This window comes from Lacerta agilis, chromosome 5 (assembly GCF_009819535.1).
Source record: "Lacerta agilis isolate rLacAgi1 chromosome 5, rLacAgi1.pri, whole genome shotgun sequence".
Taxonomy (NCBI): domain Eukaryota; kingdom Metazoa; phylum Chordata; class Lepidosauria; order Squamata; family Lacertidae; genus Lacerta; species Lacerta agilis.
In genome coordinates this window covers 72,972,579-72,983,965 of record NC_046316.1, presented here as the reverse complement: position 1 = coordinate 72,983,965, position 11,387 = coordinate 72,972,579, and positions in this window count along the sequence as shown.

The following is an 11,387-nucleotide window of genomic DNA, read 5'->3' as shown; positions in this document are numbered from 1 at the left end:
CGCGCCGCCGCTTCAGCCGAGCAGGTGGAGACAGAACACAGCTGGCAGCATCCCCGCCCACCCCTCCGCATCCTCCGGCTGCCCGCTGTGCCTGGCCCTGCCCAGTGGAGCATGAGTTCGGCGTCCCCGCCCACCATGCCACGCCCTCTGGCTTCCCACTGCGCCTGGCCCTGCCCGGCAGAGCATGAGGGGCACCGGATATACTTAAGACGGCCCTGTTTACACACACACACACACACACACACACACACTGCTGTGAACTTTTGCTTCTCCCACCAGCCGAGCCTCATGGAAGAGTGCTGCCCGTCAAGGAAATATAATTGGTGTGAAATGACTGAGGACCTAAAGTCAATTAGGGATGTTTGAAGCGACAGAATGAAGTCATGACCCCGCCGTTTCATATCTTCATGATGATTTCTCCCTGTTGCTGAAAATTATTACTGTTTCTGTTGTGGAATTTTTCTGCTGCCAGGATGCACAGTCTGTAGCGTACGGAAGTCCCAGCCCAGAGTTCCTTGAGTCAGAATGTCTTCAGTCCATTCCTAAGAAGCATATATATTTGGAATTCAATTTAATTAAGTGGCAATTACTGTGGCTGAGCATGAGTGAAACGGCACTTTAAACATGACAAATATGTGAATCGACATAGAGAGAGTGATGAGATCATGTGAGTCTAGCAGTTCAACATGTGCTTTGAAAGGTGGGGAAATTACCTTTTTTTTTTACTTTTGGAGGAGAGGGAGGTGATTCAGTGGGTTGGACATGGAAGGAAAAATGGATAGGATAATTTAGGCAAAAAGGATAGAGGTGTCCTTTTTCCTACATCAAATAAAATCCAAGTATCTAAAGCTTAGATACAATTGTTTTTTTTATAAAAGAAAAAGGCATTGTGAGAAACTTGCAAGAGAAACATAATACAAATTAAGGGTGTGTATAAGCAGTATTTAAAACAATTTGCACACGTGGAGGAAACTGGATAGCAAGTCTTTTAAAGAAGTAAAAAGAACTTAAATTGTTTTATAAACTAGGGCAGAAAATCAGTAGTGGCTTTGAAAATTGCTAGATATGTTCCCCCCCCCTTTTGTCCTCGATATATAACAAGGACACTGTAAAAATAAATGTTGAAATATATTTTTAAAAATTAAAAAAAATTGTCCAGTAGCACCTTAGAGACCAACTAAGTTTGTTCTTTTGTGTGCATGCACACGAAAGCTTATACAGTACCAAGAACAAACTTAGTTGGTCTCGAAGGTACTACTGGACAATTTTTTTAATTTTTTAAAATATATTTCAACATGTCAGACCAACACGGCTACCTAACTGAATGTAAAAATAAAGTATTGGCAATCTGCTATTAGGAAATAATAATGGAAAATTTGGCATTACTGGGTGCCTAAGAAAATTAACTGAAAAGACCGAGATGGTGTTTTTACTTTGCTTGATCACGGCAGCTGAAATAAATGTAACCTAACTCTAGACAAAGTTGTATGCAACTAAAGCATGATTAATTAATAAGTATGTAAAACTTGATAACTTACGGATGTGTAAGAAACGGTAGATAACCTAATTTGTTGAAAACTGGTCATTCTTTATACCACATAATTATATCATTGCCAAGCCTTTGGTTTGCTTCTTCTTCTTTTTCCAACTTCATTGTATTGATAAAATACTGTTGAATATGTCTCTGCTCAAAACAGAGGGAAAGATGCAATATAGATGCCTGCCACCCAGTTGTCTTCCTCTCCTCCCTGCATCAATCTATGAAATCTACACCGCCAAAACTGGAGAGCAGGTGCACCCTATTGAGTTGCTGGCAAAGCAAATACGATTCAAGCAAGCTACGTAATGTACAATGTCACACAGCAGCAGGTCACCCACAAGGTGGCGCTCAGAACTGCAAACTTTTATCATTCAAGTCAACGGACAGCAAACAAACCGAGGGCGCTCAGGTGTTGTTGATTCTGCTTAATCCATACAGCAAGCGATCCACTCCAGTCCCAACTGTTTTTGGTGTGGCCTTGTTTCTGGGAGCATGGCAAGGTTTACATATGCTGTGTTCAAGCAAATCAGGAGGAAAGCTCAGTCTGGATGGTGAATATTAGAATCACAAAATTGTAGAGTTTGAAGGGACCCTGAGGATCATCGAGTCCAACCTCCAGCAATGCAGGAATATACAGCTGTCCTTTATGGGGTTTGAACCTGCAACCTTGGCATTAATTATCAGCACCATGCTCTAGCCCAGGTATCCCAAACTCGGCCTTCCAGATGTTTTGGGACTACAACTCCCACCATCCCTAGCTAACAGGACCAGTGGTCAGGGATGGTGGGAATTGTAGTCCCAAAACATCTGGAAGGCCGAGTTTGGGGATGCCTGCTCTAACCCACTGATCCATAACTTATACCCCTGGAGGCACATTCCATCGAGACAGATGTCAGCAACGATTTATCCATCTAAACCAATATTGTCCATTCTGACCAGCAGAGGTTCTCCAGGGTCTCAGATAATGGGCTTTCTTGTCAGTGCCTACCCAATAACCAGAGATGTCAGGCCCTGAATATGGGATGTTCTGTATAGGAAGCATCTATGACACATACACCCTCCCCCCAAAATCATAAACATTGTGGACTATGGGATTGTTACAGTAATTTAGAAGTAGTAAAGATAACAGAGCAAACTTTAACAGACAGAAGCAAGAATATTACAAAGCTGCAGCAACCTCCAAACAGTTATTTATTGTGAAGTGTTTGGTGGGGATGTCACATTAACCATGTGGCCAAACGGAACACCTTCCAGTAACATCATCCCTTTCTTTTTCGTGCAAACTTTTAAAATGTTCTGCGGATCATTCAGGTCACAGTTTGCCAGCTGTGCGTTTTTGCCCACATGTGAATTCCCGGGTGGCATTTCAAAAGGCACTCTGTATTCCCCGAAGACCACAGGATGACAAGAAGAGATAAACAGAAGCAGGTGCAGATTTTGCAAGTTGCCACTTTTCCATCACTGGATCCTGTATATGCAATAATACAATTAGCTACACAGGGTCCTCCTACCTTATACTGAACCAGACCATTGGTCGATCTAGCTCAATCTCGTCTTCACTGACATAGCAGCTGCCCAAAGTTTCAGGCACGAGTCCCTCCCAGCTCTTCCTGGAAACGCCATGGATTGTATCTCAGACCTTCTGCATGCAAAGCAAGCGGTCTGCCAGTGAATCATAAAACCACAGAAACATACTTGGAAGAGACCACAAGGATGATTTAGTCCAACCCCCTGCAATGCAAGAATATTTCACCCAATGTGGGACTCGAACCCATGGCCCTGAGATTAAGAATTGCATGCCCTACCCACTGAGCTATCTCTGAGGTACAGTCCTTCCCTGATTCATATTCTACAGCAGGGTTAGGGAACCTTTTTGGCTTAGCAGGACAGATTTGTGTCTCCCTCCATTCCATAGGCCAATTTTGACAGGTGAGGAGGACCACTCACCTGTCTATCACTTGATGGCATTATGATGTCAGATGATAAACAGGTGAGTGGTCCCACCCACCTGTCCAATGAAGCCTGCAGGGGTGGGGTGATAGTGACCAAGCAGGAATAAACTCCCTGAGCATAGGCTGATACACAGGAGTTGAATCCTGCTTTCTGCGGGGTTCAGGTGTGCTAGCAAGTCTCCCATGAGGAACCAGCTCGTGAATCCAGTCCAAGTAGTTGTCAAGCAGGGAACGCACTCAGGCACCTGAACGAAGCCAGAGTGAACTCCCCACCCACTGACATCTGGGAAGCTCAATCCTGCTTTCCAGTCCAATAATTCAGCTGTGTCTCTACTTCTTAATCTCATGATAGTGGGTTCACTCCCCACACTGGGCAAAGGATCCCTGCATTGCAGGGGGCTGGACTAGATGATCCTCGTGGTCCCTTTCCAACTCTACAATTCTACAGGGTGAGTCCTTTAAAAGAGGCCCTGTGGATACAGAGTACACATGTTCCACGGGGCCTCTTTTAAAAGACTCACCCTGTACAGTATGTTGCTATGATATCGTTTTGTGGAGAGGGCTTCACAGGACAAATGCAGAGGCCTGATTTGGCCCACAAACTGCAGGTTTCCCACCCTGGTTATATAGAATCCATTTTCTTTTCTGTTTGTTACGCAAATGCTCTATGAGAATTACAGGCCATTGTAATCGCCATGAGACTTCTGTGCTCCTGACAGATCACCTTCACTGTGCAACTTGTCACCTCTGTTCAGAATGTACAATTCTTCAATAATCTTTTTTTGGGGGGGGCATTCCTCCCCTCACTCTGAGCTTCCAAAATTCTCCTATCTGCAGAGGGATCAGGTGATGATATCAACACATTCCTAAATCCTGCCACTTATGACATCATCTATACTTACATTGGCACAAAGGGGCAGGAGAAGCTGCAGAAGAAAATGAGTTAGCATCACACTAGACCCTCCAGCTGAGAGGAGGACAGCATCATGTTCTGGGGAGAGAGAGAGCAGGGATTTAGTGCAGTAATAGGCAGTAAATCCCTGCTTTCTCTCTAAAGCCTCTTCTACATACTTCTATACACTACAAAACTATGAATAAATATATGCAATATTAATAGTTTCACTATGTGCCAAGGTAGCCGATACATACCAAATGTACACATTAGGTTAATTTAAATCTGCATGATGTACTTGCATGGACAAAGGGCTGTCTGCGCAACCGGATGGCACAGCTTTGCTAGTAAGTATAATGAATGCTAAAGTTCTGAAAGCGTTCCTATTACGTAACCACACAAGGCTGCAATCCTATATCAGGCCTGCCTTATTGATTTCATTGCAGTACAATGTTTCACAGATTATCTGGTCAGATGACGGCTGCTTTGGACATTTCTGAAGCTAATAAAAAGGCAGCCTTTTCTCATGATCCTGCTATATTCAGAGGCTACTGAATTTACTCACAAACTCTAGCACACATATAAATGGCAAAACTTTTTAAGAGATGGGTCCCCAAATGCATGCCTGGGCTAAAAGTGGGTCTCTGGGTCTGAAAAGGTGAAGACTGCTGCTTTAGATTGGGGGTGGGCACACCTATGCTTTGAATGCCAGAGCCACATGCAAAAATCCTGTGGTTTGGGCACAGAATTAAGGAAAAACTTATTTTCAGCACCAGAACTGAGCTCACAGTCCTTCCACACACAAAAACTACTCATGGTTTCACTCTCCAGCCTTCTTCAGCTGAGCAACCTCTCTTCCATGAATCTGTCCACATTGCTTTTAAAGCCATCCAAGTTGGCATTGAATTCTGCCCTTTATATTCTGTGTGAAAAAGTACTTTATTTTACCTGCCCTCAGTTATTTTTAATGCTGTGTAGTGTTTATGAATAGCTGCCTTGCATATCACATATGGAAATAATTTTTTTAAAAAAAACAAACAGTTTTTTTTAAAAAAAAATAAACAAGTTTTTTTACATCGTTTTTTTTACTGACTAGAAGGCGCCTTGGGCACAACATGTCAGAGACAGCAGCATGAAACCTTTTAAGTAAAGAGGGGGAAAATAATGCTTTTGAATGTAACATGATATTCTAGAGAACCTTCCTCAAAGAGAATCTTTCTGGTTCCAGACTAAGAATCTGCCACAAGGGAGTAGGCTAAAAAATGCCTTTTCCTTTCTATATGTCCCAAGGGACTATGGTAGAGCTCAAGGGAAGGAACAGCCCATTTGTTCCTATGTATGTGCTGCACAACGTAAAATGGCAAAACAATGGGGTGGTGCTCTAGGAAATGCCCCGCGTAGCCCTTGGCAGCTGCACATGAAGGGATGCTTCTTTCGCAAGTGCAATGCTGTAGCCATAAAGGAAGATGCCATAAAATCCGCTTTCATGTCAGAAACAATTATGCTGCTGCCTCCCTCCCCCCCCCCACTTTCTAAACCACACTGGCACTGATTTCCTGGCCCCCGTTACATCCGCAGTGTGGATTATATCTAATTTAAGATGCAAACACCATCTCTAAATTGCTCTTCTTTAATGAGGGTCCCCGGGGAATTGCACACCGATAAATGTAAGCCGACTTTTAAAACTATTGACTCTTAACACCATTTCCTTCTCAAGCCGCTCTCGGTTTTGCAGTGTGCAGATCCTGTCTAATGACGGATACATTAGCCCATTAATCTTTATCAATTAGAAACAGCACACCTGAGCAACAAAACCTATTAAAACACCTTCTGATTTAACGCCTGGGCATGACTGAAAGCTGACATGCTAACTACACAAGCCGCCCTGTGTTTTACGGAATGGTTCCTATTCTCAGCCGGTCTGTTGAGCCGTTAAGGTGCTAAGGCTCCCCTCTACACTCCTGTTTTCAGCTAGAGACCTATGTTCGCTCATCGGAGGAAATTCAAATGCAGGAGCTGACTCCATACTTAAGCCTCGGACTTCATTTTCACAGCACCGGAGCTTATTTCCTATGCATGGCAACTTTCCTTTAGCAGCTCAGATTGAAGGCACATTGCCTGGGTGCAGAAGGAAAGGCAGCATGAGTGACAGGCAGTGCAATTCTAGACACAACTGCTGCCGCTCAGTTCACTGGGGTTTGTTACTTTTACTCCTAGGGTTAGCAGGTATATGGGCTGCAAGCCAGACTGCCTAAGCTCTGGAAGTGTTACATTTGAAAAGGAGGCATGCAAAAACCCTGAATATGATAAGAACTTGAACATCCTCCCCTTATTTTTCTAATATTGAATCGGTTACCAACCCCCAAGATATGCAAGGCAGGCATTGTCAGAGACTGGGTTGAGGAGGAGTGGTGAGGACTGCGCCCCCTGCACCTTCCCAAGAAGAGGAGGACAGTATAGATTTACAACAGTGGTTTGCAGAAGGTCGTAGTTCAGAGGCTGCAGAGGGCAGAAGCTGGAAAATATGGGGAGAGGAGCAGGAGGAAGAAGCAGCACTAGGAGAGAGACAACTGACAGACTCAGTGTCCTTGGAAAGCATTCCTGACCGCCGCCCCCTCTCCCAGGACCAGGCGTGCATTGAGAATAGGAGAACAGAAAGCTCAGAGGCAGAAAGCACAGATCAGCCGAAGCAGGGATGACGTATAATAGGAGAAACGGAAGAGGTGGGACTTTACTCAGAACATGCCATTATCTAAGAGAGACAGCATTTCTACGTCTCTCTCTGTGAATATTGAATAAAAGACTTGGTAAGAACTCTTGTTGGCTATCTACTTCTTGGCTGCCACCGTGGGCAGGAGCAGATTCCCTGAAGCCTGACAGGCATACTTTCCCATATCTTTCCTCCAGATCACATGGAAGCTGCAGGCCCTCAAAGTGCCCCTGTTTTCCAGGGACAGTCCTGGATTTAGAGGAGCCATCTCAGTTGACGGTGCGTTGCCCCAGGCCCCCTCAATCGCAAGGGAAGGCTTAGAAAGTTGTGAACTGCCCTGAGATCAATGGACGCATGGCAGTATACAAATTTAATAAACAAACAAACAAACAATAAAGTTGAGGTCATTTAAATCTGTTTCAGTTTTTTTTAACTTTCATGTGAAGGGCTGTTATATATATATATATATATATATATATATATATATATATATATATATATATATATATTTTACTACTGCCTGTTTGTTTTTACAGTCAAGTTATGTATGAATTTTATGGCATAAAATAATAAATAAATAAATCAGTCCTTATGGGACCCAAGTGAACAAACTAGCTTGACCCCTTAACTTAGGCTACCATGTTTGCATAATTCAACCCTCAGATCCGTATCGTGTCAGGTTGTTCTTGCATGGAAGAGCCGATCCGCTCACTTACCTTACTGCAGCTTTTGCCAACCTGGTGCCCTCCAGATGTTTCCAACTGGCCAGTGCTGAAGGGAGTTGTAGCCCAAAACATCTGGATGGCAACAGGCAGGCAAAGGCTGGCTTATTTGTAATCAGTGCTGAATTTCCAGGTTGAGCAAGGTCATGAGTGTTCTCACCTAAGAGCGCTCCCAGCAAATTCCATGCAGGGGGTGCAAAACACAATCAAATACCTGCTAAATAATAATATTAAAAACTGGCTCTTGGACAGAATCACAGGTGAGTCATACAGTCACATGTGACAAGGAAGCATTGCTAAATTGGCCAGTGTGCTGCAGGTGGAGTAGCAGTACCTGAAGAAGGGTGAAGCAGGTTTCTTGCTATAGCTTCATTTATTTTGACATACATAAATTTAATGACTATCTCTTTTCAATTTACTCCCCCTGGCTGGATGATGAGCTGAGTACAGTTTCCCTGTCTCTAAAACCAATTAATTGTGATGACCTTGGAAGGCAGTTTCTGGTTATAGTACTTCTTGATGAGTAACTGGCATTTCTGCTGTTATGCTGATTGTAGTGATTTCGACATCAGTCAGAGGAAATAGTTCAGTGTTTCCAGCCTCTGAAATTTAATATTGAAATATTAGATTTGCACAAGACAAGGCATTAGTCATCACTGAATGACAACACACTTTCCTCCAAATGTGTGCATGTCTGCTCAGAAATAAGTCCTATTCAGTTCAATGGGACTTACTCCCAGGCAATCCTTACCTGTGCTTTTGCTACATGGTGATTCATGTAGGATAAGGCTTCTTCGGCTCCATTACTTGCATTTGTTGTTGTTGTTGTTTAGTCGTCGTGTCCGACTCTTCATGACCCCATGGACCAGAGCACGCCAGGCGCTCCTGTCTTCCACTGCCTCCAGCAGTTTGGTCAAACTCATGTTGGTAGCTTTGAGAACACTGTCCAACCATCTTGTCCTCTGTCGCCCCCTTCTCCTTGTGCCCTCCATCTTTCCCAACATCAGGGTCTTTTCCAGGGAGTCTTCTCTTCTCATAAGGTGGCCAAAGTACTGGAGCCTCAGCTTCAGGGTCTGTCCTTCCAGTGAGCACTCAGGGCTGATTTCCTTAAGAATGGATAGGTTTGATCTCCTTGCAGTCCATGGGACTCTTTCAGGAGTCTCCTCCAGCACCATAATTCAAAAGCATCAATTCTTCGGCGATTAGCCTTCTTTACTTGCATACTCACAATGTAAGTAAGATATCTTAATTTCATCTTGCCAAAATTGCTTTGCAGCACCTCTTCCTCCCTTTTGCTGAGACACAGGAGTACTGCATAGATTTCTCGACTAAATTTGGCAATAAAAGTTTTGAATGTCTTAATGGAAGCACTGCAGGTCTGAGCTCCTGTAATAACCATGTTAAAACTGCCGAGTGTCCTTTGATCAAGATGTTTTTCTAAGCGTTTCTTATCAGTTTCATATCAGTTAAAAACGCCCAGCTTTAACAGCTGCTCTTTCCGCTCCTGTCCTCCAATTAAAATATATGGTTTTTAAGCCCACATAGAAGTAAAACAAACAAAACAGATATGCTCCTTGCCTGTATGGAGCAATTAATGTTAATTGCTTAGCCAACTGCCTTTGCAATTTAAAAACTATTCAAGTTGTTTTTTTTTAAATGAAAACTAGAACAGACCACGGAGCTCAAGGACAAGAAGGCATACTTCTCGCCATCGTCACCCGGAAGTCCAATGCAAACCCCTTACGACCTGCTGCTAAAACAAAGGCTTTCCCCTCCATTTTAGCTGGGGGCTGATTGTAAACTGAATCCCGCCCCACTGAGCTGCTTTAAAACCTGCCGCCTTGGCTGTGTTCACCAGTTCTGCCAATGCAGAGCTGATTCCTTCCTCTTGCTCCAAACTGGGACACAGGAGTGTTTGTGTGTGATATCCTGTACCCTGCATAGGAAAATCTGGTATATATTTATTAGTTAACATGCATGTTTCATTGGCACAACACTGTGCCAGCAAGAGTGAATCTGGCCCACTGACAGGACCTAGGATTCTGTCTCTGCCAACGACATAGCTGCTTATAGATTTGTTGGACTTCATTCTTGACACATTAGAAGGGCTTAAAAAAACCTCCCCTTTCCCCCCTCCCCACCAATGGAAATTCAGCACAAGATGAAGTGTGGGGGGGGGAGTGTTTGCATTTCCCCCAGGACTGGAAATTCTTATATCTTAAAACAGCTTGAACAGGTAGATTAAAACGTCCCGAATGAACTGGACATTCCGATTTGTGCTTCAGTATTTATGGGTGGTGGTTCCCTGTTTGTGGAATAGTATCTTTAATTAAGCTGTTGGCTAATTAAACAATATATGGTCTTTTAAATGTGCTTGTAGGGTGGGTTATTGGGGTTTGTTTATGTATTTTCTGTTCCCATTTTGCATTTTTATGCCGTAAACCACCCTTTGATTTTCAGATGAAGGGTGGAATATAAATTTTATAAATAAATAGGTAAATATTTACTTTATAGGTAAAGGTAAAGGGACCCCTGACCATTAGGTCCAGTCATGTCCGACTCTGGGGTTGCGGCACTCATCTCACTTTACCGGTCAGCATACAGCTCATGTGGCCAGCATGACTAAGCCGCTTCTGGTGAACCAGAGCAGCGCACGGAAACGCTGTTTACCTTCCCGCTGGAGTGGTACCTATTTATCTACTTGCACTTTGACGTGCTTCCGAACTGCTAGGTGGGCAGAGGAACGGGACAGAGGAACGGGAGCTCACCCCATCGCGGGATTTACTTTATAGACTGGTACTAATGTCTGTGCTGTGGAAGAGACAAGCGAGTCACCAACCGCTAACCGCTTGGTAAGATAAATAAAAATAACAGGTCCAAAAGCCTCCTTCAGAACACAAAAATAACTGCCCTGCAGCCCACCTAATCCAGCATCCTGAGGTCCCCCAGCAACTGGTATTCAGAAGCATTGCTTCCTCCAGCTTCTTGGAGGTACAACACAGCGATGGGTTCTCTCCAAAGAGAAGCAGCGCGGTCTGTTGTGGACCTATTATTGGCTCGGGCGAAGCAGTGAGTTCCATGCCCAGCAGATGGCGGGCCGGAGCGCCTAATCTGGCTCTGGTACGCCATTGAACAATAAGAGTGAAGAAGCTTCCATGTGCGCGCGTGCCCATCTCCACAACCCCCTTTTTTTCTCGCCTTCAGCGGCCGCTGTTTTTTTTTTTTTTGGTGTGTGTGTGTTTTGTTTTTTTTAGAGGGGGGGTTGTCTCCGCGACAATCGCCAGGAGCAGATTGTTGTGAGGCCGGCGGGGGGAAAGCAAAGAGAGGGCACCGATTTTTTTCCTTTCTTCCTCGCTCCCGCCCATTCTCTCTCTTTCTTTCTCCCCCCGCCCTGCCCCCGAAGTCTCCGCCTCGCCATCAGGCAAAGACCAAGGGCATGCTCAGTAGGAGGCCAGCATCGGCTTCGGGAGCAGGCTGAGACTCTATACCACCCCCTGCCTCTCTTTCTTGCGTCAGATTAATGTTCCGGGCGGGGAGGGACGGCGCGCGTGGGGTGGGGTGGGGGTTGAGA